A 17,513-nucleotide genomic window follows, 5' to 3' on the forward strand; every position below is an offset into this window, starting at 1 on the left:
TGTACAAGCAATGATCACACGCACGGCACAGCGGACACACCAGGAACCGCGGTGTTGGCCGTCGAATGGCGCTAGCTGCGCAGCATTTGTGCACCGCCGCCGTCAGTGTCAGCCAGTTTGCCGTGGCATACGGAGCTCCATCGCAGTCTTTAACACTGGTAGCATGCCGCGACAGCGTGGACGTGAACCGTATGTGCAGTTGACGGACTTTGAGCGAGGGCGTATAGTGGGCATGCGGGAGGCCGGGTGGACGTACCGCCGAATTGCTCAACACGTGGGGCGTGATGTCTCCACAGTACATCGATGTTGTCGCCAGTGGTCGGCGGAAGGTGCACGTGCCCGTCGACCTGGGACAGGACCGCAGCGACGCACGGATGCACGCCAAGACCGTAGGATCCTACGCAGTGCCGTAGGGGACCGCACCGCCACTTCCCAGCAAATTAGGGACACTGTTGCTCCTGGGGTATCGGCGAGGACCATTCGCAACTGTCTCCATGAAGCTGGGCTACAGTCACGCACACCGTTAGGCCGTCTTCCGCTCACGCCCCAACATCGTGCAGCCCGCCTCCAGTGGTGTCGCGACAGGCGTGAATGGAGGGACGAATGGAGACGTGCCGTCTTCAGCGATGAGAGTCGCTTCTGCCTTGGTGCCAATGATGGTCGTATGCGTGTTTGGCGCCGTGCAGGTGAGCGCCACAATCAGGACTGCATACGACCGAGGCACACAGGGCCAACACCCGGCATCATGGTGTGGGGAGCGATCTCCTACAATGGCCGTACACCTCTGGTGATCGTCGAGGGGACCCTGAATAGTGCACGGTACATCCAAACCGTCATCGAACCCATCGTTCTACAATTCCTAGACCGGCAAGGGAACTTGCTGTTCCAACAGGACAATGCACGTCCGCATGTATCCCGTGCCACCCAACGTGCTCTAGAAGGTGTAAGTCAACGGATCTGTCCCCCATTGAGCATGTTTGGGACTGGATGAAGCGTCGTCTCACGCGGTCTGCACGTCCAGCACGAACGCTGGTCCAACTGAGGCGTCAGGTGGAAATGGCATGGCAAGCCGTTCCACAGGACTACATCCAGCATCTCTAGGATCGTCTCCATGGGAGAATAGCAGCCTGCATTGCTGCGAAAGGTGGTTATACAGTGTACTAGTGCCGACATTGTGCATGCTCTGTTGCCTGTGTCTATGTGCCTGTGGTTCTGTCAGTGTGATCATGTGATGTATCTGAACCCAGGAATGTGTCAATAAAGTTTCCCCTTCCTGGGTATTAGTTACGCAGCTGCAGACAGAGCGCTTGCTCACAGAACAATAAATTACCTTCTGTAATTCGGATTTTGTATTTCCTGTGTCCATATGGCACATATCTCAACGACATGTTTAATAGCTTATAATTGTGGTTGCTCGCATTTCCAGTCCCTTCATTACGCAACGCTAATAGCTCAATGCCCTTTCTTTCACGGTGGGCTGCGCAGTGTTTAGTGCTTTTACACAGTATTGGAAACAAACGCTGTAAACCTCGACGTGTCTATCCTCAACCGTCTATTTGCTGACACACTACAGCGGCCGAGGGGGCTTAGTGGATTCGAATTTGAGAGGACGGCGCTCGAAATATCAATCTGGCCATCCAGTTTCTGGTTTTCTGTGATTTTCGTGGGGCCCTTAAAGTGAGGGCTGGAATGTTTGTTTTGTTAAAATTTTATTCCGTCTATGACGTCATCATCAATATAACGTTAAACCTTGACTTTATTTATTTATTTATTTATTCTGAGAATGTCCAGTTTACGATCTTGAATAATCCTTCAGTCCTTTTCCTTCTCACAGTAATTCATCAATAATGCTCTTCAAAATGGTTCAAATGGCTCTAAGTACTATGGGACTTAATATCTGAAGTCATCAGTCCCGTAGACTTACTACTACTTAAACATAATTAACCTATGGACGTCACACACATCCATGCCCTAGGCAGGATTCGAACCTGCGACCGTAGCAGCAGCGCGGCTCCGGACTGAAGCGCCTAGAACCGCTCGGCCACAGCGGCCGGCAATAGATGCTCTATCAAGGTGTTAAATAATAAATGCTTCCGAAGATTCTGTGTATACAGAGTGTTCCAGGAGGAATGTCCATATTCAGGGATATCTCAGGAACGATCATTCGAAGTAAAAAAAAAGTAGTAAACTCAGGCTGAAGAATGCGTTCCTTAGAAGTTAGGCCTATGAGTACTTGTTCATCTTCGCTACTGTGAAACATATCTCTTCCACGAAACTAAGTCATAGGTTTTAAGGCATGCGTTTTAGAGCTCGTATTTACTGGACGATATTTTCTTGTTTTCGTCCATACCACCTTCTCCCAAAATAGAGAAAGCAAGGAGCTTACAGTGTATGAATTCTTTTTAAGAGTCTAGAAGATGAAAAAATACTCATAACTCTGACGGTATGCATTTTTTAGTCCATGTTTACTAGATTTTTTTGCTTCGAGTGATCGTTCGCCTGAATACTGACCACTTCTCTTGAGACGGCCTGTACATGTATATCGGAAACATAAGTTCTGTATTTGTTTTCCCCTCTATTTTGGTGTTGTATCCACAATTTCAGAATAGGCTGTTGTTTGGTGTGAGCCCTAGTCTCAGTAAACGTGCGGATAGACCAGGAGCTCCACTTTTCCGCACTCTGAACACCACCACACGGTAGCAGCACGCCCGTGCCGCGGTCCCTGAGGCCAGGCCGTCTCGACATTTACGTTTCAGTGAGGTTATACTGGAAGACTGCTTGGAAGACTCAAAGGGAAAAAAGAAATTGGCGACTGTAACAACGCATATTCTAAATGTTTTTCCTTTAGTGGTTAATGAGGCAGCTGTAGGGTCTAAAGACGTGCACGCAGCGACGCGTGCGTAGCTGACGCTCCCGCGAGACGCTGGAAGGCCTGTTGTGTGGAGACAGACAGAACGCCCCCACAGCCGAGTCGCCTGCTGAGCTGCTTAACCAGCGGGGCTCGGACGAGCTGTCAGTCAGTCTTTCAGAATGGCTAGTCTCGACAAGTGTGTAAGTAACTGCGGCAAAAGTGACAGACACAGTGGTAGCGAGTTGGTGTAGCGTTAGTGTTATTGTAAACGGTGTTTGCGAATAAAGGGTGAAGTCAGTCAGTTTTCGCTTATTTCTGCCCCTCACGCACCCAGTGCCTATATTGTCCAGAGAGTAGCTCCTGGGGACCCCAGACGAGGATAGCCCATTATAAAAGTCATTTCTCGGGCACTTAGCAGATGATAACAGTTATGCATGTCAATGAGAGGATGAATTCTGCAAATAATACAGTGAGCGCGGAAACTATAAAATAAGAAGCAATAAGCATTCAACTGTCCCCATATATATATCAAAAGTAATGAAGAGTTTATTGTACGGCGGCGTTTCTTGTCCAATGTAATACTAAAATCCAGTATATGCTTGTATGCGTAATTGAATGATTCTTATTACCGGACTTCATTTATATTCTTAAATGAAGAATTTGACATGCTTTTCACTTCCTCGAATCATGTTTGTGTAAATGTTTTCCCAGAAAAGAAACATCTAAGAAAAACCATAGCACGTCAATTTCACTTAAGTATTCAGTCCTGCGTATTTAGTAGCCATTGTTCAACAAACGAGCCACACAAATTGAATTTGGAAACTAATAACTGGTCCTTTTCATCGGGTCCTCACTTACCGAGAATCCTCCTTGCTGTTTCGTGTATCTTCGTGTATTTTAGTGATGGACGTCATCGACATCACCTGAATATTAATACAGGAATTTTACGTACTTAGCAGTACGTGTCAGACAATAATATGTTGGTATGAAAAAGTGTGTTCTTAATACAAGCTTCAAAATGTATTATCGAAGAGTAGCTCAATTTTTAGCAGTCGTATACGGCTTCTTGTTCGTCTAGTGATCCGTGTCTAAAGACTGTAATACAGAATAAATGAAATAGAAGTAATCCGCTGATTTATTGGCCCATAACACTGACATCGATTTGCAATAGGATTATATTATTACGTTGTTTGAACATTATGAAATCAGAAAGAGGCCTATGTACATCTACATCTACATCTACATACATACACCGCAAGCCACCTGACGGTGTATAGCGACGTGTACCTTGAGTACCTCTATCGGTTCTCCCTTCCATTCCAGTCTCGTACTGTTCGTGGAAAGAAGGATTGTCGGTATGCCTCTGTGTGGGCTCTAATCTCTCTGATTTTATCCTCATGGTCGCTTCGTGAGCTATACGTAGTAGGGAGCAATATACTGCTTGACTTCTCGGTGAAGGTATGTTCTCGAAACTTCAACAAAAGCCCGTACCGAGATACTGGGCGTCTCTCTTGCAGAGTCTTCCACTGGGGTTTGTCTATCATCTCCGTAACGCTTTCGCGATTACTAAATGATCCTGTAACGAAGCGCGCTGCTCTCCTTTGGATCTTTTCTATCTCTTCTATCAACCCTATCTGGCACGGATACCAGACCGGTGAGCAGTATTCAAGCAGTGGGTGAACAAGTGTACTGCAACCTACTTCCTTTGTTTTCGGACTGCATTTCCTTATGATTCTTCCGATGAATCCCAGTCTGGCATCTGCTTTACCCACGACTAAATCACACCATTTTAAATCACTCCTAATGTCTAGTCCCTGATAATTTATGGAATTAACTGCTTCCAGCTGCTGACCTGCTATATTGTTGGCAAATGATAAAGGATCTTTCTTTCTATGTATTCGCAGCACATTACACTTGTCTACATTGGGATTCAATTCGTTGCAGATCCTCCTGCATTTCGGAACAATTTTCCATTGTTACATCCTCTCGATATACTACAGCATCATCCGCAAAAACTCTCAGTGAACTTCCGATGTTACCCACAATGTCATGTATATATATTGTGAATAGCAACGGGCCTACGACACTCCCCTGCGGCACACCTGAAATCACTCTTACTTCGGATGACTTCTCTCCACTGACAATGACATACTGCGTTCTGATATTTACAAACTCTTCAATCCAATCACACAAGTGGTCTGATAGTCCTTATGCTCTCACTTTGTTCATTAAATCACTGTGGGGAACTGTTTCAAACGCCTTGCTGAAGAAACACGTCATCTACCTGGGAACCCATGTCTATGGCCCTCTGAGTCTCGTGGACGAATAGCGCGAGTTGGGTTTCACACGATCGTCTTTTTCGAAACCCATGCTGATTCCTACAGAGTAGATTTCCAGTCACCAGAAACGTCATTATACTCGAACATAATACGTGTTCCAAAATTCTACAACTGATCGACGTTAGATATATAGGTTTATAGTTCTGCACATCTGTTCGACGTCCCTTCTTGAAGATGGGGATGACCTGTGCCCTTTCCCAATATTTTGGTCTTATAGAGACCTACGGTACACCGCTGCAAGAAGGGAGCCAAAACTATGTCCACTTTATCTTAAGCATTTGTTATGATTCTTGGTAGTAGGCGCTGTAATTCAAGAAAATCCATGTTCTTGTTTTTGCGTGGAAAATGGTTACTAATAAATAAAAAATACATATTTTCTTAGTAAATTTTGATCTGCTAAAACTAAAATTCCCCTCTCTCCTCATAGTGTGGAGTTTGAGACAGAGGAATGAGAGTTTTAGAAATGTTGACCCAAATATTAATTATTTCCGCAGATTCGGATACGTTTTGTTAGTTTCGTGGCCATGAAGCCACACAACTTTTAATTATGAAACAAATCATCTGACTAGTAACTAACTAACCAAACATCCTATTTACTAACGAGTGAACTCATTAACTAAAAAACTAACTGACTCACGAATTAATTTCTTATTAGATTCTGAGTAATCACTCTTGTTTGTCGAGAAATCTCACAATTGGTGCGCTTGCTTAGTTTGAGTCTTTTAGTTTCGGGTGGAAAAACTTAGAAAACGACATTCATAAATTTATTGGCTTAAGTCACATTGTTAACATCTTTATTTTATTTCTGAATATCGAGCCTGTTACGTCGTTTACATTTATAGAATAATGTACGATAATCGATATCCCACTCAGCCCTGATCGATAATCGATGTTCTTATCCAGCCCTTGCAGATGAGCGGTGTAATGTGTTGGAGTGCCGCCGATAGGTAGCGCAATAACGAGAAATTTGCACTTTCTCTTATTAAGACTGGGCTTTAGAAATTACAAGTATGAATGTAATATACGAACTGTGTATTTTACCCGTCTGAGCATTCAGACAGCAATACATCGCTTATAACGATTCCCTTTTGGGCTACATACGATTCATTACCTTTTGTGACTGCGTTCGCGGCGTTTGCTCGTTACCAGTCGCATTTTACGTGGAATTAGTATTGCTTGGCGGAATTCTGCCTAGCGGGACGTTTCGCGCTCATAGCAATTCTAAACCTGCGTTTCTTAACACCCTTTATCTTTCGTCTCTTGAGATTAATAGGTGGCGTATGTCATTATCAATTATCTTTCTATGGAAGAAAAAATTGAGACGGTGTACATTTATGGAGAAAGTGGGAAAAATTTTGACGATGCAGTCGGGCGTTAGGCGCTACGTTTTCCCGGCAAAGTACGATCACGGTCCTCTTTTGTTCGAGTTATTAAAAAATTTACTTCGGAAGGTACTGTGAACCAGCAACAAACTACCCGTGCACCTACTGTTTGTGGAGAAAACAATCAAGTGGCATTCCTAGCTGCTGTGGTTCATAATCCACATGCGAGCACAAGAGAAATAACAAGGCAATATGGAATTTCACACATGAGTTTTTGGAAAATCTACATCTACATCTACATTCATACTCCGCAAGCCACCCAACGGTGTGTGGCGGAGAGCACTTTACGTGCCACTGTCATTACCTCCCTTTTCTGTTCCAGTCGCGTATGGTTCGCGGGAAGAACGACTGTCTGAAAGCCTCCGTGCGCGCTCGAATCGCTCTAATTTTACATTCATGATCTCCACGGGAGGTATAAGTAGGGGGAAGCAGTATATTCGATATCTCATCCAGAAACGCACCCTCTCGAAACCTGGCGAGCAAGCTACACCGTGATGCAGAGCGCCTCTCTTGCAGAGTCTGCCACTTGAGTTTGCTAAACATCTCCGTAACGCTATCACGGTTACCAAATAACCCTGTGACGAAACGCGCCCCTCATCTTTGGATCTTCTCTATCTCCTCCGTCAACCCGATCTTGTACGGATCCCACACTGATGAGCAATACTCAAGTATAGGTCGAACAAGTGTTTTGTAAGCCACCTCCTTTGTTGATGGACTACATTTTCTAAGGACTCTCCCAATGAATCTCAACCTGGAACCCGCCTTACCAACAATTAATTTTATATGATCATTCCATTTCAAATCTTTCCGCACGCATACTCCCAGATATTTAACAGAAGTAACTGCTACCAGTGTTTGTTCCGCTATCATATAATCATACAATAAAGGATCCTTCTTCTATGTATTCGCAATACATTACATTTGTCTATGTTAAGGGTCAGTTGCCACTCCCTACACCAAGTGCCTATCCGCTGCAGATCTTCCTGCATTTCGCTACAATTTTCTGATGCTGCAACTTCTCTGTATACTACAGCATCATCCGCGAAAAGCCGCATGGAACTTCCGACACTATCTACTAGCTCATTTATATATATTGTGAAGAGCAATGGTACCATAACACTCCCCTGTGGCACGCCAGAGATTACTTTAACGTCTGTAGACGTCTCTCCATTGATAACAACATGCTGTGTTCTGTTTTCTAAAAACTCTTCAATCCAGCCACACAGCTGGTCTGATATTCCGTAGGCTCTTACTTTGATAATCAGGCGATAGTGCGGAGCTGTATCGAACGCCTTCCGGAAGTCAAGGAAAATAGCATCTACCTGGGAGCCTGTATCTAATAATTTCTGGGTCTCATGAACAAATAAAGCGAGTTGGGTCTCACACGATCGCTGTTTCCGGAATCCATGTTGATTCCTACAGAGTAGTTTCAGGGTTTCCAAAAACGACATGATACTCGAGCAAAAAACATGTTCTAAAATTCTACAACTGATCGAAGTCAGAGATATAGGTCTATAGCTTTGCGCATCTGCTCGACGACCCTTTTTGAAGACTGGGCCTACCTGTGCTCTTTTCCAATCATTAGGAACCTTCCGTTCCTCTAGAGACTTGCGGTACACGCCTGTTAGAAGGGGGGCAAGTTCTTTCGCGTACTCTGTGTAGAATCGAATTGGTACTCCGTCAGGTCCAGTGGACTTTCCTCTGTTGAGTGATTTCAGTTGCTTTTCTATTCCTTGGACACTTATTTCGATGTCAGCCATGTTTTCGTTTGTGCGAGGATTTAGAGAAGGAACTGCAATGCGGTGTTCCTCTGTGAAACAGCTTTGGAAAAAGTGTTTAGTATTTCAGCTTTACGCGTGTCATCCTCTTTTTCAAAGCCATCATCATCCCGGAGTGTCTGTATACGCTGTTTCGAGCCACTTACTGATTTAACGTAAGACCAGAACTTCCTAGGATTTGTTGTCAAGTCGGTACATAGAATTTTACTTTCGAATTCACTGAACGCTTCACGCAAATGCTGAAGCTCCACAAATTTCTTTCATACCATGTATCCGTACTTCAGGAACTACACGGCGATGACTTTCAAAAGCGTCTAACGTTTTGTCACTGGGCAGTTCAGCGGATGAAAACAAACCAAGACTTTTTTTGCAAGAGTGCTTTTCTCCGATGAGGCAACATGCACAAACCACGGCGAAGTTAATCGCTATTACATGCATTACTGACCTGAACAGAACCCACTCTGGATTCGAGGAGTCGACCATCAGCGACCGTGGTCAGTTATTGTTTGGTGTGGTATAATTGGCCATAAACTGATCGGTCCATATTTTATCAACGGTAACTTGAATGACAACAAATATCGAAACCTACTTGAAAATGAACTGCCAGATCTACTTGAAGACCTGAGCATCGAACTTTGACAAAACATGTAGTTTCAACATGATGGTTGTGGCATTATTCATTAGTAGCGAGCGATGTACTAGATCGACTTCACCATGGTCGCTGGATCGGCGGGGCAGGTCCTGTGAAATTTCCAGCCAGATCGCCTGACCTTACTTCGCCAAATTTTTTCTTATGGGGTTATCTAAAACATATCGTTTATCAGGAAACACCTACCACTCGCAAAAACATGATGCAAAGAATAAGAGATGCTTGCGCTGCAATTACACCAGACATGTTATCAAGGTATGTGCAGGGATTTACAGCACGAGTCAATAAATGCATCAAAGTTGGAAGTCATCACTTTGAACATTTGATTTCAAAAAACGATGAGATTCAAGGGATTTACTGACAACAAGCAGGCCCAATGTGAGTCGCGAGTAGACTCACTGGAAACAAGCACCCTGAAATTCATTTACCTGCAAGTATTTGCAAATAATCAACAATAAAACGAAACCAATCGTACCTTTTAAGGACCACCAAATCTTAAACGGGAATACGTTTTTCTTGAGTTAGCGAGTGGGTTAGCCTTTTCCTCAGTTAGTCTTTATTTTGTTTACTCTGTTAGTTAATGAGTTCGCTCTTTAGTGAGTAGGATGTTTGGTTAGTTAGTTAGATAGTCAGATGATTTGTTTCATAATTAAAAGTTCTGTGCCCTCATGACCACGAAAAAAACAAAACGTATCCGAATCTGAGAAAAAAATTTAATATTTGGGTCAACATTTGTAAAGCTCTAATTCCTCTCTCTCAAACCCCACCTTAATATTGTAGCGGGATGGGCAGAAAATACCGAAAAGTAATGTTGCAATGCACCAAACAAATTCACTTGCAAAACCTTATCTCCTTCCTCATCATAATCAACACGACTTCATATCTGTTATAAGGTTCAAACACTTAGTTATCTATCTAGTAATAGAACTGTATTAACACTACTTTTTTCCTGTAAGGCTTTGCCTCAACAAATAATGTAAACTTGGTATGGAACTTAAGGCAGTGGTTCGAACTCTTCTCGCTAAATGCAGTCGCAGCAAACCATAACATCAATGTCGACTCATGATATTTCAACAATGCTTCCCCACAACCCAAATCCATCACCGCTTGTAACTTTGACAAAACAATCAGCAACTAGAATTCGCATCAACTCCCAACCCACATAACGAACAACGCCTAAAATCTATCACTGTTACACAGAAGTTTAACATCTACTTGTCTCTTCACCTCTACACCTTTTCCATCAAGTTCCTCTTTCAGCTTGGTCCACTGTAAAGAATGAATGGCCCACAAACCTTCACCTCCACACTTCTTAAATGCCTTCTCACGCACAGAGACACGTGGCTACCAGTATCAAGAATGCAAGACAAAATTATTCCATTAACATCTATGTGAAGCACTAGACTCAGAAAAGAAGTTGCAGTTTCTTGTCCCTTACTAAGCAAGAGTTCCCTCATATCTTAACATATTCAATTTCTCATGGATAGTGTTGGTCGTTTTTTCAGCATCTGATTTAGCTGCAGGCTGCATTAGCTATTACACAGTGGAAGACCTGTTGCAAGCAGGTTATTTCTTGAAGCAGATGTCCATACCTTCCAGAATCTGTGGATCTCAATCTTCATCATTGCAGTGAACACCTACACGATTTGCCGTGCTACCTGCGAAATATCTAATATCCTACGATTCACACCATATCTACCTCTCCTGCAAAAACTATTCCCATTGCAATCAGTCCTTCATTCATATGCCCCCGTTTGCTGTCACCAAATCTACCCCATTAGGAATCATACTGCTGACAATCGCAATTGCTGTTTCTTTGTGTCTCAGATCAGAATAAACAAAGTGCTTACCGTTCCTACCACATCCATTCTATTCACTACAGTCATAATCGAAATCTTGTAATAAACATTGAAAACCTTGTAATTCATTTTTCACATAGCTAGCAAGGATAATTCTGTGTAACTGTGATGGAAGTTTCATGTGAAAAATTCAAATCGGCTCAGCAGGACTGAAAGGTTTGCATGAAAATAGATTTTTTCACAACATATGATCAAAGAATCGTACAGATGGCTAAACCAAATGTCTGAAATATTTGCTTCATCAAAAGTCCATGTTACACTCTGTCTTGCGCTGTTTCAGGTCATCAAGCATACAAGAATAAATGCCCAAACCTCGTCAAAAGACACAAAATTCCCAATCTATGTGTGCAGCCATGCAAGAGTTCACCTTCCAAGTAACCACACACAATTCAGTCTTTTATCAGAAGGCCAAGTTTGTGAAAGTGGAAAATAGTTTTTTTCCAACCAAGTATAAGGAGGAATTTATTGTTGTTCTGAACAACGTTTTGAGTAATAATAAATGATTATTATTAAAACTCAATATCACCTCATGATGTACAGTCTCGTGATTGATATCTTTATGACTAGGATGGGTTCCACTTCTCTCACAATGAGACACTGGATCTGGCTGATCTTCAAGACTTGTATCCACATCATCATCATGTACATGGCCTCTACTATAACATTGACATTCAGCAACAGCTTTGTATAACTTGCCCTTTCTGTTTGATAATGTGTCACTTCATTCTTGCGCTAGTTACCATCTCCTATTAATCTCCATTTGACACTGTTTAAATCTTAACAGTGAAATCCTTGAGTCTGATTCACCAACATCGACAGGTACTGTACTTAGAATCCTGCACAGTATGAACTACTAATTGTGCAACAGAAGAATTCAGTTTCAAAAGTGTTAACCTTCTACTTAATCTTTTCATTACTCTGATTTTCTACACTAACTATCAGCTCCTCAGATTTTTCTTTAAATCTTGTAATAAGGTAGCATGACTTGAAGCATGTTTCTCAATTTGAACAATAGATTCTTAAGTGGGTACTCAATCAAGTTTCTGTCACAAATCTGTTTTATTGTTTTCATATTCATGCTTTAAATTTTTAAAATAAGTTTGCAGTTGCTTATTTTGTCTACTAGCGACCAAATAAAATTAACAGTGATATTATAAAAAAATAGCAAGTTTACTTTCAGCATTAAAAATTCTCCCATCAAACTCTGTATTTAACTCCAAATTATTTTGTACTTGCATCAAACCTCGTTAAGAGTCCTTGCAACCAATTAACAAATCTTTATCAACAGGAGTATTTGTATCAGCTGTTACTGGTGGGTTCACCCTGAGTAGCACAAAAAATAGATGCAGTAGAAAGATATGGTGATTTACCACAACAACTTCCATACTCCAGCGGCTGAATGCTACCCATAATATTTTTCTTTCTCACTCCTGACAACAGTTATGTGTCCCTGAATTTCAGTATTAACATCACTGGTAGTAGCAAACTCTCATTGACTACCAGACATACTGAGTGGATTACTATTTAATACATATTACTAATCCCCTGAGTAGCAACAGTGGACAAGCTATCTGAATCAGAATTTTCCAATATTTTGTATTATTCCCCCCTTTCCATGCCTTTCTTAAAACGTGCTAACCTGTTCTCTCTGTAACCACATACATTTTCCTCAGCATGCACTGAGTTGTATTACTGCCAAGAACCATACAACACTGTCAAACTGACCATCCTGGATAGTAAGCTGACTATAAATTTAACAAGTTTAAATCTTCTTACAAAAATGAAAAGTACTGTACAAAATTCCCTATAATGCGCCATAAGACATGTAATCATCGTAATAATTTGACTGGGGCTTGGGTCCTCCTTTCACTAACATCAGTGACCATGCAAAGTGGGAACATAATATAAAAATACATGTAATAAGAAGAGTCGAATATGGGATAAAATACTGAATTACTCAAAAATTGCCTGGAAAATCTTCATCAACAGCACTGTGCAATTCCCCACAAGAAACTGATTACCTTCAACAGGCCTTCATCATATTCCACATCACTTCATAACTAGTCTCATATAAAACATTCCCAAGTATGAGCAAATTTTCCAACATCAGCAAATAAGTTACTCACCATATTTACCATTCAAGAGTTACGCATAAATGCCTCCTCAGTTAGCTGTGTAGGACCAATCTTTCCTTACAAGTCACCAAAGAGGGGATTGTGAATGTGTTGTCAAATCTCAATCATGAGGATTCCTGAGATTGGGCGAAAGGGTTTTGTGATAACGGAATTAGCTTGTTCGCCTATGTGGGTGGTGGTCTTGACCTGGCTACATTGTGAAATCCCTAATTACAGAAGTTAATGATTGGGAAGTGACTTGAAGTAACCTCCAATATAAGTTTTTTTCAACTAATAAATTTATTCAGAAACTCTTGTTCTGCTTGCCTTGAAGGAGCTTGTGAGATAACGGGCGAGTTGTGGTGCTCTGAAGTGTTCTGAGTTCGGAGCAGCTTGTTGCCGAGCATCTGCCGGAATAAGAAGGGTAGCCCCAGCAAGCGGTCCACACAAACCGCGTGGCTGTGAATTCCATGTCGCCGTGGTGTCGAGGGCTGTGCCTTGTGTCGATGAACGAGATTTGTATGCTGGAAGTGCCAAAGATGGCTGACTTTGTGAAACCATAATAACAATTTCACTGCTCATGTAGAAATTAATAATAGCCAGAGGAATCATGATACCTGAAAAAGAAACATGTACATTACTATTATTTGTACGATGATTCTGATGATGTTATCAGACTTTCAATATATTTATTAGTTTAAAGATTAGTATCTCAGCCGGCCGGAGTTGCCGAGCGGTTCTAGGCGCTCCAGTCTGGAACCGCGCGACCGCTACGGTCGCAGGCTCGAATCCTGCCTCGGGCATGGATATGTGTGACGTCCTTAGGTTAGTTAGGTTTAAGTAGCTGTAACTAGTAGGGAACTGATGACCTCAGAAGTTACGTCCCATAGTGCTCAGAGCCGATTCAACCATTAATAGCTCACTGTAACCCAGTAAAGAATTTCCAAAATCTAAAAGGTTAATCCGATTTTGTCGATCAACGTGTCTTTAGAAAGATATTAGTGTGAACCTAATTTAGTATGAATTATTGGCATGTAGCGAGAATAGTATCTGAGTTATGGAAGGTCAAAGTGGCCGATTATTTTTAATTGTTCAGGCCATAAGTACTCCACAGTGACACGAGAAAAAGGTAGCAGCATGCTTATAAACATATTTACTCGTCTATGTCGTTGTTTGTATCCGATATGTACTATTCATGAAGAAATTGGTCAAATATTTACTGTGTTTTAGAAAGCACAGAGACATTAGGCTGCTGGCCTACTTTTGGTTTCTATTCCTTTGATATGTGTTTGAATTGATTATGTATTTAATAATGTGTGTTGGAGCGTGTTTATCGTCCAGCAGTAGGAATATTTATTTAATTTCAAGCGATTTAAATGTAAATCCAGTTTTTCGAATGTGTTTCAATATGTTTGTGAGTGTGCATTGACTTGGAGAAATGGCGGGAGCGCTATATCCAATCACAGCTCTCGTTAATGGGGAGACTGATGGAAATAGAGGAGGAATGCTGGAGAGGACAGAGGGTGCTGGATGGGAAGCCGCGACGGTCGGTCGCAGCAACTACTTGGAGAGTGTGGCGGTTTGGGCGTGGCCGCGGGAGATAGAAATATTTAAGAGTGCTGACTTGTGCATTTGTGAGACTTCCGTGGCTTCTGCAGTGAGACGTAGTACGCGTTTAGAAGTGAATATCTCGAGAGCTATGTTGTTGCTGATAACTAATTACGTGAAGTAGGAATCTATTGTTTCCCCGTTATTTAACTTATATTTTATTTAAATGCTGGACCGTCTACATCAATAAGTGTTTTGCAGTAAGAAAGGGCATTCTTAAAGGGACTTCTGCTATCGTACTATTTAATTGCAATCTTTCGTTTATAAATTTCTACGTTACATTCAATATTCGCAATTGCCAAGTGAGAGGAACCTTCGACCATTCGATTCATGTGTGTATTCATATTGTGTACTTAGACTCAGCAGTATTTTGCTTGTAACGCAGCAACTATGTATCCCTGCTCCTAGACAACGAAACCATCTAAAACTTTTAATATTTCAACTCTGAGTCTGAGGGTACGTAGTTGAGGGCCACACCACCACCATTTATTTTGAATGCCCGCAATGGGAGGCTCGTCTCTGACCTGTATTCTGCAGTGTGGTAATGCCATTGCTCTCTGTTATTCAGCGTACTATGTCAAGTATAAAAACCTTTGCTATACCAGTTGTTCCCTATCGACTCCTGTTTCCTCATCCACCACGTTATACAGCAAGTCTTGTTCCTCATAGAGGCCTTTAACGTACTCTACCACCTACACTCTCACTCTTCTGCACTTAACATTGGAATTCCCATTGCACACTTAATGACAAAACCCTTGCTTTTCATTCCAATCAAGTCTGTTTTGACTTTTCTGAAGGCTAAGACCGTTCTTACAACAAACAATTCTTTTTAGATTTCTTCATACTTTTCAGACAGCCATTTCGCTTTAGTTTCCCTGCAGTTCCTATTTATTTAAGCCCTACGCGATCGAGAACTAAATGCTTCGATTAAAAATGCTGTAAGACAGAGATATAGTCTTTCATCCATACTGTTCAATTTGTACATCGGAGAATCAGAGATGGATATGCAAGGAAGTTTCATATGTAGAATTAAAATTCAGCGTCACAGTATACAGTGATACGATTCGCTGGTGACATTGCTATCCACAGTGAAAGTGGAGAATAGTAATATGATCTGCTGCATGGAATGAACAATCTAGTGAGTGCAGAATAAGGATTGAACGTGAAGTGAAGAAAGACGAAAGTAATTAAAGGTAGCAGAAATGAGAACAGTGAGAAACTTAACATCAGGATTGATGGTCACGAAGTCGATGAAGTTAAGGAGTCCAGCTCCTATGATTGGACTCTTTAGAGATGTTCATTCCTCTTCATTTGAAATGATTACTGAGCTGTTCTTTATCGTAGTATCCATGCCCTCAGAGAACTGCGAGTATATCTCTTCATTCTTTAGTACTTCCGTATCCCACTTCTTTCTGCACTGATTCTTCCTGATTAATCTCTTAAACTTCAGACTACTCTTCATCATTAATAAATTGTGGTCTGTATCTGTTCCTGATTATGCCTTACATCCCAATATCTGATCTCTTAAACATTGATTGACCATGACGTAATCTAGCTGGAATCTTTCCGTATCTCCCGGCCTTTTCGACGTATACCTCTTCCTCTTGTGATTCTAGAATAGACTATTTACTGTTGGTAGCTCAAATTCATTGCAGAATGCAGTCACTCGCTCTCCTCTCTCATTACTACTATCAAGCACATATTCTCCAGTAACACTTTCCTCTACTCCTTCCCCTACAACCGCATTCTAATCCCCCATCCCCCACGAGTCGTAGGATTTCATCTCTCTTTACGTACTGAATTACCTGTCCAATATCATCATATACTTTCTATATCTCTTTATCTTCAGCTTGCTGTCGACTCTGATGTCAACAACACTATCATCTAACTGTTCACAGTAACCCACTCTCTGCAGTATCTTCCCATTTATAATGAATCCTACTCTCGTTGCACCATTGACTGCTACTAGTGATATTACCCTATACTCGTCTGACCAGAAATGCTTGTATTTCCATTTCACTTCATTACTCCTACCATATCTAGACTGAGCCTTAGCATTTCCCTTTTCAGATTTAATAGCTTTCCTACCATGTGCACACTTCTGATATTCCACACCCTGATTCGTAGAACGTTACCCTTTCGTTGGTTACTCAATATTTCTCTGATGGTCCCCTCCCAGAGATCCAATTGGAGGACTAGTTCGCAATCCTTTGCCAATTGAGAGATCATCATGACAATTACTCAGTTATAAGTCACATGTCCTGTGTATCCTCATGCCGTTCATCATTGCTCATTCTTCTGCTCTTCAGAGGTAGTTTCCCGCCCGAAGGGCAAGAGAGTGCCCTGAACCTCTGCTCGTTCCTCCTCCCTCTTTGACAATGCCGTTGGCAGAACGAGAAGGGCTTCATATGCCGAAAGTCCTTGGGTACAATTGACGATGCTTTTCATACAAAATTTAAACAGTGGAGAGGTTCGACCCCGGTATCTACAATGTTCGATTATTAGTTATGAGCATTGTTTTCTTCTTTTATTTTACAAAGCACGTCGAAGCTCGTATGTTCCTCCACCACGCTTTCCCTCATATGCCATACATAACAAGCAATACAACGTATGTGGAGAACAGAAATAGATCACATATATACATAAATGGAAAACAAAAGGAAGAGTGGGACTCTATCCAACGATTCATCCACCACAGATTACCGGAGTGAGCCATTTTTTTTTTCTTTTCTCTCCCCTCTATATAACACAACACAAGGATCACGTAGACCGATGTGTTACCTCGACGTATCAGTGGGATAGTGGGATAGAGGCCACACCGACTGACCAACCTGACAATCTGTCTAGTAAACGGGAGACTTGGCATGTTATCAAAAGTGTCCCGATATTGCGGCAAGGGCGAGGCTTCCAAATATGCAATAAGCATGTACTGC

This window comes from Schistocerca gregaria, chromosome 1, assembly GCF_023897955.1.
Source record: "Schistocerca gregaria isolate iqSchGreg1 chromosome 1, iqSchGreg1.2, whole genome shotgun sequence".
In the NCBI taxonomy this organism is placed as follows: domain Eukaryota; kingdom Metazoa; phylum Arthropoda; class Insecta; order Orthoptera; family Acrididae; genus Schistocerca; species Schistocerca gregaria.